This window comes from Stomoxys calcitrans, chromosome 1 (assembly GCF_963082655.1).
Source record: "Stomoxys calcitrans chromosome 1, idStoCalc2.1, whole genome shotgun sequence".
NCBI classification, from domain to species: domain Eukaryota; kingdom Metazoa; phylum Arthropoda; class Insecta; order Diptera; family Muscidae; genus Stomoxys; species Stomoxys calcitrans.
The window spans coordinates 84,269,546-84,279,694 of record NC_081552.1 but is presented as its reverse complement, the minus strand read 5'-3'; positions in this window follow the sequence as shown (position 1 = coordinate 84,279,694).

The following is a 10,149-nucleotide window of genomic DNA, read 5'->3' as shown; positions in this document are numbered from 1 at the left end:
AGTCAGCAAATACTTACTATTTGGGTGGTGTTGTGGGGTGGGGTGGCCCCATAGACACTTTTCCCGAATATTGATATCAAATTCGTGCTTTACTCCCAAAGGCCCCATAATACAATAATATGGTCGTAAATTTGTCCCCTTTGGGGGAAGTTTTAGGGAAGAGGTGGACCCCCAAATACTTGGTCTGAATCGATCAATAGCTTGATACAGCTTCCATATAAACCTATTTTCCGATTTTGCTTCTTGAGCCCCTACAAGGCGCAATTCTTATCCGAATGAACTGAAATATTACACAATAGCTTCTACAATGTTCAGCATTCATTTATGGTCCTAATCGGAGTATAACTTGATATAGCTCTAAAAGCATAACAGTTCTTATTCAATATTCTATGTTTGTCTAAAAAGAGATACCGCGCATAGAACTCGACAAGTGCGATCAATGGTGGAGGGTATATAAGATTCGGCCCGGTTGAACTTAGCAGGCTCTTACTTTTTATACCCTCCACCATAAGATGGGGGGTATACTAATTTCGTCATTCTGTTTGTAACTACTCGAAATATTCGTCTGAGACCCCATAAAGTATATATATTCTTGATCGTCGTCACATTTTATGTCGATCTAGCCATGTCCGTCCGTCTGTCCGTCCGTCCGTCCGTCCGTCCGTCTGTCCGTCCGTCCGTCCGTCCGTCCGTCCGTCCGTCCGTCCGTCCGTCCGTCCGTCCGTCCGTCCGTCCGTCCGTCCGTCTGTCTGTCGAAAGCACGCTAACTTCCGAAGGAGTAAAGCTAGCCGCTTGAAATTTTGTACAAATACTTCTTATTAGTGTAGGTCGGTTGGTATTGTAAATGGGCCATATCGACCCATGTTTTGATATAGCTGCCATATAAACCGATCTTGGGTCTTGACTTCTTGAGCCTCTAGAGTGCGCAATTCTTATCCGATTGGGATGAAATTTTGCACGACGTGTTTTATTATGATATCCAACAACTGTGCTAAGTATGGTTCAAATCGGTCCATAACCTTATATAGCTGTCATATAAACCGATCTTGGGTCTTGACTTCTTGAGCCTCTAGCGTGCGCAATTCTTATCCGATCGGAATGAAATTTTGCACGACGTGGTTTGCTATGATATCCAACAACTGTGTCAAGTATGGTTCAAATCGGTCCATAACCTAGTATAGCTGCCATATAAACCGATCTTGGGTCTTGACTTCTTGAGCCTCTAGCGTGCGCAATTCTTATCCGATCAGAATGAAATTTTGAACGACGTGTTTTGTTATGATGTCCAACAACTGCGCCAAGTATGGTTCAAATCAGTAAATAACCTGATATAGCTGCCATATAAACCCATCTTGGGTCTTGACTTCTTGAGCCCCTAGCGTGCGCAATTCTTATCCGATTGGAATGAAATTTTGCACGACGTGTTTTGTTATTATATCCAACAACTGTGCCAAGTATGGTTCAAATCAGTTCATAACCTGATATAGCTGCCATATAAACCGATCTTGGGTCTTGACTTCTTGAGCCTCTAGAGGGCGCAATTCTTATCCGATTGGATTGGAATTTCGCACGACGTGTTTTGTTATGATATCCAACAACTGTGCTAAGTACGGTTCAAATCGGTTTATAACCTGATATAGCTGCCATATAAACCGATCTTGGGTCTTGACTTCTTGAGCCTCTAGAGGGCACAATTCTTATCCGATTTGAATGAATTTTTGCAAGAAGTATTTCGTTATGATATCCAAAAACTGTGCCAAGTATGGTTGAAATCGGTCTATAGCCTAATAGCTGTCATATAAACAGATCTGGGGATTTGACTTCTTGAGCTTCTAGAGGGCGCAATTCCTATCCGATTTGGCTGAAATTTTGCATGACGTATTTTATTTTTACTTTCAACAACTGTGTCAAATAAGGTTCAAATCGGTTCATAACCTGATATAGCTGCCATATAAACCGATCTGGCATCTTGACTTCTTGAGCCTCTAGAGGTCGCTATTATTATCCGATTTGCCTGAAATTTTGTACTACGGATCCTCTCACGACCATCAACATACGTGTTTATTATGGTCTGAATCGGTCTATAGCCCGATACAGCTCCCATATAAATCGATCTCTCTATTTTACTTCGTGAGCCCCAATGGGCGCAATTCTTATACGAATTGGCTGAAATTTTACACAGGTCTCCAACATATAATTAAATTGTGGTCCGAACCGGACCATATCTTAATAGCAGAGCAACTCTTTTCTCATATCCTTTTTTGTTTTGCCTAAGAAGAGATGCCGGGAAAAGAACTCGACAAATGCGATGGTGGAGGGTATATAAGATTCGGCCCGGCCGAACTTAGCACGCTTTTACTTGTTTACCTTACTTACGTCTACCTCCTCTTGTTGAATCTCTTTATGTGTACATTTTGTAGTTGAGTGAAAGCTTTCATTATATTGGGTTGCCCAAAAAGTAATTGCTGATTTTTCATATAGTCGGCGTTGACAAATTTTAAGCAAATTTTAAGCATTAATCAAATTGGATCGTCATGTAACTGAGCGTGAGATAGGAGAGAAGTTAAATATAACAAAATCAACCGTTCATTTTCACATTAAAAGTCTTGGACTGGTGAAAAAGCTTGATATTTGGGTACCACATGTATTGAAAGAAATTCATTTAACAAACCGAATCAACGCTTGTGCACTTTAAACGCAATGAATTCGATCCGTATTTAAAACGAATCATAACTGAAAATGAAAAATGGATTGTTTACAATAACGTTAGTCGAAAACGATCATGGTCCAAGCATGGTGAACCAGCTCAAACCACTTCAAAGGCTGATATCCACCAAAAGAAGGTTATGCTGTCTGTTTGGTGGGATTGGAAGGGTGTGGTATATTTTGAGCTGCTTCCAAGGAACCAAACGATCAATTCGGATGTTTACTGTCAACAATTGGACAAATTGAATACAGCCATCAAGGAGAAGCGACCAGAACTGATCAATCGTAAAGGTGTCATATTCCACCAGGACAACGCTAGACCGCACACATCTTTGGTCACTCGCCAAAAACTGAGTGAGCTTGACTGGGAAGTTTTGATGCATCCACCATATAGCCCTGACCTTGCAGCATCAGACTACCATTTATTTCGATCTTTGCAGAACTCCTTAAATGGTAAAACTTTCGGCAATGATGAGGCTATAAAATCGCACTTGGTTCAGTTTTTTGCAGATAAGGGCCAGAAGTTCTATGAGCGTGGAATACTAAATTTGCCAGGAAGATGGCAAAAGGTTATCGAACAAAATGGCAAGTATATATATTTGATTAAAGTTCATTCTAAGTTTTATTAAAAATGCATTTACTTTCTTTTCAAAAATCCGCAATTACTTTTTAGGCAACTGCCTTCTGGATAAGTTTTGGTGGTTTGTCCTTATTTAGTTTGTACAAAATTCTAAATTTTTCTTCTATTGTATTATGTAAACGTTCTATGTCCGCATTTTCCGTATGACTGTTAGGTTTAGTTAGATGTAAATTTATATATTAATTTTTTAAAAATTCTTTTAGTCTGATAGATTTGAATTCATTGTCTGCTACTATTTTCTTTGGTTTACCTATGTATGTTCTTCTAATTTTTCAATAATAGTTATAGTATTTCTGTCATTCAATGGATAAGCTGCCGCAAATTAACAAAATTTCTCTACTACTGTCAAAAAATTTAATACTTTCATTACATATGTATCAATATGGATTACTTCATTTTTAGTAGAAGGAGAAAAGAGAGCTTTAATTGGATTTCTATCATATTTTACTTCCTGACATATTTCGCATTGATTTATTATAAGTTGAATTAATTCTAGTAATTTTGTATAATAATATGTTTTATTTTTATACCCTCCAACATAAGATGGGGGGTATACTAATTTTGTCATTCTGTTTGTAACTACTCGAAATATTCGTCTGAGACCCCATAAAGTATATATATTCTTGATCGTCGTGAAATTTTATGTCGATCTAGCCATGTCCGTCCGTCTGTCCGTCCGTCCGTCCGTCCGTCCGTCCGTCCGTCCGTCCGTCCGTCCGTCCGTCCGTCTGTCTGTCGAAAGCACGCTAACTTTCGAAGGAGTAAAGCTAGCCGCTTGAAATTTTGCACAAATACTTCTTATTATTGTAGGTGGGTTGGTATTGTAAATGGGCCATATCGGTCCATGTTTTGATATAGCTGCCATATAAACCGATCTTGGGTCTTGACTTCTTGAGCCTCTAGAGTGCGCAATTCTTATTCGATTGGAATGAAATTTTGCACGACGTGTTTTGCTATGATATCCAACAACTGTGCCAAGTATGGTTCAAATCGGTCTATAACCTGATATAGCTGCCATATAAACCGATCTTGGGTCTTGACTTCTTGAGCCTCTAGAGTGCACAATTCTTATTCGATTGGAATGAAATTTTGCACGACGTGTTTTGCTATGATATCCAACAACTGTGCCAAGTATGGTTCAAATCGGTCTATAACCTGATATAGCTGCCATATAAACCGATCATGGGCCTTGACTACTTGAACCTCTAGAGTGCGCAAATCTTTTCCGATTGGAATGAAATTTTGCACGACGTGTTTTGTTATTATATCCAACAACTGTGCCTAGTATGGTTCAAATCGGTCCATAACCTGATATAGCTGCCATATAAACCGATCTGGGGTCTTGACTTCTTGAGCCTCTAGAGTGCGCAATTCTTATCAGATTGAAATGAAATTTTGCACGACGTGTTTTGTTATTATATCCAACAACTGTGCCAGGTATGGTTCAAATCGGTCCATAACCTGATATAGCTGCCATATAAACCGATCTTGGACCTTGACTTCTTGAGCCTCTAGAGTACGCAATTCTTATCCGATTGGAATGGAATTTCGCACGACGTGTTTTGTTATTATACCCAACAACTGTGCCAAGTATGGTTTAAATCGGTTCATAACCTGATATAGCTGCCATATAAACCGATCTTGGGTCTTGACTTCTTGAGCCTCTAGAGGGCGCAATTCTTATCCGATTTGAATGAATTTTTGCACGAAGTATTTCGTTATGATATCCAACAACTGTGCCAAGTATGGTTGAAATCGGTTCATAACCTGATATAGCTGTCATATAAACAGATCTGGGGATTTGACTTCTTGAGCTTCTAGCTTCAATTCCTATCCGATTTATCTGAAATTTTGCATGACGTATTTTATTTTTACTTTCAACAACTGTGTCAAATGAGGTTCAAATCGGTTCATAACCTGATATAGCTGCCATATAAACCGATCTGGGATCTTGACCCCTAGAGGTCGCAATTATTATCCGATATGCCTGAAATTTTCTACGATGGATCCTCTCATGACCATTAACAAACGTGTTTATTATGGTCTGAATCGTTCTATAGCCCGATACAGATCCCATATAAATCGTTCTCTCTATTTTACTCGTGAGCCCCAATGGGCGCAATTCTTATACGAATTGGCTGAAATTTTACACAGGTCTCCAACATAATATAATTTAATTGTGGTCCGAACCGGACCATATCTTGATATCGTTTTAATAGCAGAGCAACTCTTTTCTTATATCCTTTTTTGCCTAAGAAGAGATGCCGGGAAAAGAACTCGACAAATGCGATCCATGGTGGAGGGTATATAAGATTCGGCCCGGCCGAACTTAGCACGCTTTTACTTGTTTATGTTGTTTTAGGTTTCAAAAACTCCTGAATGTATGCTCTCTCTAATATGGAATGAGAAATTTGTTGTGCTCTTATTGTACATTTTTATACCCTCCACCATAAGATGGGGGGTATACTAATTTCGTCATTCTGTTTGTAACTACTCGAAATATTCGTCTGAGACCCCATAAAGTATATATATTCTTGATCGTCGTGACATTTTATGTCGATCTAGCCATGTCCGTCCGTCTGTCCGTCCGTCCGTCCGTCCGTCCGTCTGTCTGTCGAAAGCACGCTAACTTCCGAAGGAGTAATGCTAGCCGCTTGAAATTTTGCACAAATACTTCTTATTAGTGTAGGTCGGTTGGTATTGTAAATGGGCCATATCGGTCCATGTTTTGATATAGCTGCCATATAAACCGATCTTGGGTCTTGACTTCTTGAGCCTCTAGAGTGCGCAATTCTTATCCGATTGGAATAAAATTTTGCACAACGTGTTCTGTTATGATATCCAATAACTGTGCCAAGTATGGTTCAAATCGGTCCATAACCTGATATAGGTGCCATATAAACCGATCTTGGGTCTTGACTTCTTGAGCCTCTAGCTTGCGCAATTCTTATCCGATCAGAATGAAATTTTGCACGACGTGTTTTGTTATTATACCCAACAACTGTGCCAAGTATGGTTCAAATCGGCCCATAACCTGATATAGCTGCCATATAAACCGATCTTGGGTCTTGACTTCTTGAGCCTCTAGAGTGCGCAATTCTTATCCGATTGAATAGAAATTTTGCACGAAGTGTTTTGTTATTATATCCAACAACTGTGCTAAGTATGGTTTAAATCGGCCCATAACCTGATATAGCTGCCATATAAACCGATCTTGGGTCTTGACTTCTTGAGCCTCTAGAGGGCGCAATTCTTGTCCGAATGGAATGGAATTTCGCACGACGTGTTTTGTTATGATACCCAACAACTATGCCAAGTATGGTTCAAATCGGTTCATAACCTGATATAGCTGCCATATAAACCGATCTTGGGTCTTGACTTCTTGAGCCTCTAGAGGGCACAATTCTTATCCGATTTGAATGAATTTTTGCACGAAGTATTTCGTTATGATATCCAACAACTGTGCCAAGTATGGTTTAAATCGGTCCATAACCTGATATAGCTGTCATATAAACAGATCTGGGGATTTAAATTCTTGAGCTTTTAGAGGGCGCAATTCCTATCCGATTTGGCTGAAATTTTGCATGACGTATTTAATTTTTACTTCCAACAACTGTGTCAAATAAGGTTCAAATCGGTTCATAACCTGATATAGCTGCCATATAAACCGATCTGGGATCTTGACTTCTTGACCCCTAGAGGTCGCAATTATTATCCGATATGCCTGAAATTTTCTACGACGGATCCTCTCATGACCATCAACATACGTGTTTATTATGATCTGAATCGGTCTATAGCCCAATACAGCTCCCATATAAATCGATCTCTCTATTTTTTTGAGCCCCCAAAGGATGCAATTCTTATGCGAATTGGCTGAAATTTTACACAGGTCTTCAACACATAATTTAATTGTGGTCCGAACCGGACCATATCTTGATATCGTTTTAATAGCAGAGCAACTCATTTCTTATATCCTTTTTTGCCTAAGAAGAGATGCCGGGAAAAGAACTCGACAAATGCGATCCATGGTGGAGGGTATATAAGATTCGGCCCGGCCGAACTTAGCACGCTTTTACTTGTTTAAATTTTAACTTAGTGTTATTTGAAAACATTTCTATTAATTTTTTATACCCTCCACCATAAGATGGGGGGTATACTAATTTCGTCATTCTGTTTGTAACTACTCGAAATATTCGTCTGAGACCCCATAAAGTATATATATTCTTGATCGTCGTGAAATTTTATGTCGATCTAGCCATGTCCGTCCGTCTGTCCGTCCGTCCGTCCGTCCGTCCGTCCGTCCGTCCGTCCGTCCGTCCGTCCGTCCGTCCGTCCGTCCGTCTGTCTGTCGAAAGCACGCTAACTTTCGAAGGAGTAAAGCTAGCCGCTTGAAATTTTGCACAAATACTTCTTATTATTGTAGGTCGGTTGGTATTGTAAATGGGCCATATCGGTCCATGTTTTGATATAGCTGCCATATAAACCGATCTTGGGTCTTGACTTCTTGAGCCTCTAGAGTGCGCAATTCTTACTCGATTGGAATGAAATTTTGCACGACGTGTTTTGCTATGATATCCAACAACTGTGCCAAGTATGGTTCAAATCGGTCTATAACCTGATATAGCTGCCATATAAACCGATCTTGGGTCTTGACTTCTTGAGCCTCTAGAGTGCACAATTCTTATTCGATTGGAATGAAATTTTGCACGACGTGTTTTGCTATGATATCCAACAACTGTGCCAAGTATGGTTCAAATCGGTCTATAACCTGATATAGCTGCCATATAAACCGATCATGGGCCTTGACTACTTGAACCTCTAGAGTGCGCAAATCTTTTCCGATTGGAATGAAATTTTGCACGACGTGTTTTGTTATTATATCCAACAACTGTGCCTAGTATGGTTCAAATCGGTCCATAACCTGATATAGCTGCCATATAAACCGATCTGGGGTCTTGACTTCTTGAGCCTCTAGAGTGCGCAATTCTTATCAGATTGAAATGAAATTTTGCACGACGTGTTTTGTTATTATATCCAACAACTGTGCCAGGTATGGTTCAAATCGGTCCATAACCTGATATAGCTGCCATATAAACCGATCTTGGACCTTGACTTCTTGAGCCTCTAGAGTACGCAATTCTTATCCGATTGGAATGGAATTTCGCACGACGTGTTTTGTTATTATACCCAACAACTGTGCCAAGTATGGTTTAAATCGGTTCATAACCTGATATAGCTGCCATATAAACCGATCTTGGGTCTTGACTTCTTGAGCCTCTAGAGGGCGCAATTCTTATCCGATTTGAATGAATTTTTGCACGAAGTATTTCGTTATGATATCCAACAACTGTGCCAAGTATGGTTGAAATCGGTTCATAACCTGATATAGCTGTCATATAAACAGATCTGGGGATTTGACTTCTTGAGCTTCTAGCTTCAATTCCTATCCGATTTATCTGAAATTTTGCATGACGTATTTTATTTTTACTTTCAACAACTGTGTCAAATGAGGTTCAAATCGGTTCATAACCTGATATAGCTGCCATATAAACCGATCTGGGATCTTGACCCCTAGAGGTCGCAAATATATGCCTGAAATTTTCTACGATGGATCCTCTCATGACCATTAACAAACGTGTTTATTATGGTCTGAATCGTTCTATAGCCCGATACAGATCCCATATAAATCGTTCTCTCTATTTTACTCGTGAGCCCCAATGGGCGCAATTCTTATACGAATTGGCTGAAATTTTACACAGGTCTCCAACATAATATAATTTAATTGTGGTCCGAACCGGACCATATCTTGATATCGTTTTAATAGCAGAGCAACTCTTTTCTTATATCCTTTTTTGCCTAAGAAGAGATGCCGGGAAAAGAACTCGACAAATGCGATCCATGGTGGAGGGTATATAAGATTCGGCCCGGCCGAACTTAGCACGCTTTTACTTGTTTTTCTTTACTTTATTGTAATTATGATCTGATAGTTCTGAATAAATTCCTGTTTCCTTTTGTATTATACTTCCTAAATATGTCTCCCATTTTTCAGATAAAGGCTCTTATATTGTTTAGCTGTTAGTCAAGCGATATATTATTTTTGTTGCATGGTATTTCACTAAAAGCTCTTTAATTGTCGAAAATAAATAATCCAAGGAATCTTTTGTTCCATATAAAGTAAGAGAAGGCACAGCGAAGCGGGCCCGGGTCAGTTAGTAAGATATATTTGTGGATATTTTCAAGCGTCTAGCTTTACTCCTTCGAAAGTAAGCGTGCTTTCGACAGACGGACATGGCAAGATCGACTTAAAATGGCATAACGATCAGTAATATATATACTTTAGTCCTTAGACTTATATTTCGAGGTATTGCCAATGGAATGACGAAGCTAGTATACCCCCCATCCTACGGTGGAGGGTATAATAAGGAGAATTTCAGGCCATGAGCAGGATTCACTGAATAAGATTCCGTAAAGCGATCAGCCGACATATGATTTTTATACCCTCCACCATAAGATGGGGGGTATACTAATTTCGTCATTCTGTTTGTAACTACTCGAAATATTCGTCTGAGACCCCATAAAGTATATATATTCTTGATCGTCGTGACATTTTATGTCGATCTAGCCATGTCCGTTCGTCTGTCCGTCCGTCCGTCCGTCCGTCCGTCTGTCTGTCGAAAGCACGCTAACTTCCGAAGGAGTAAAGCTAGCTGCTTGAAATTTTGCACAAATACTTCTTATTAGTGTAGGTCGGTTGGTATTGTAAATGGGCCATATCGGTCCATGTTTTGATATAGCTGCCATAT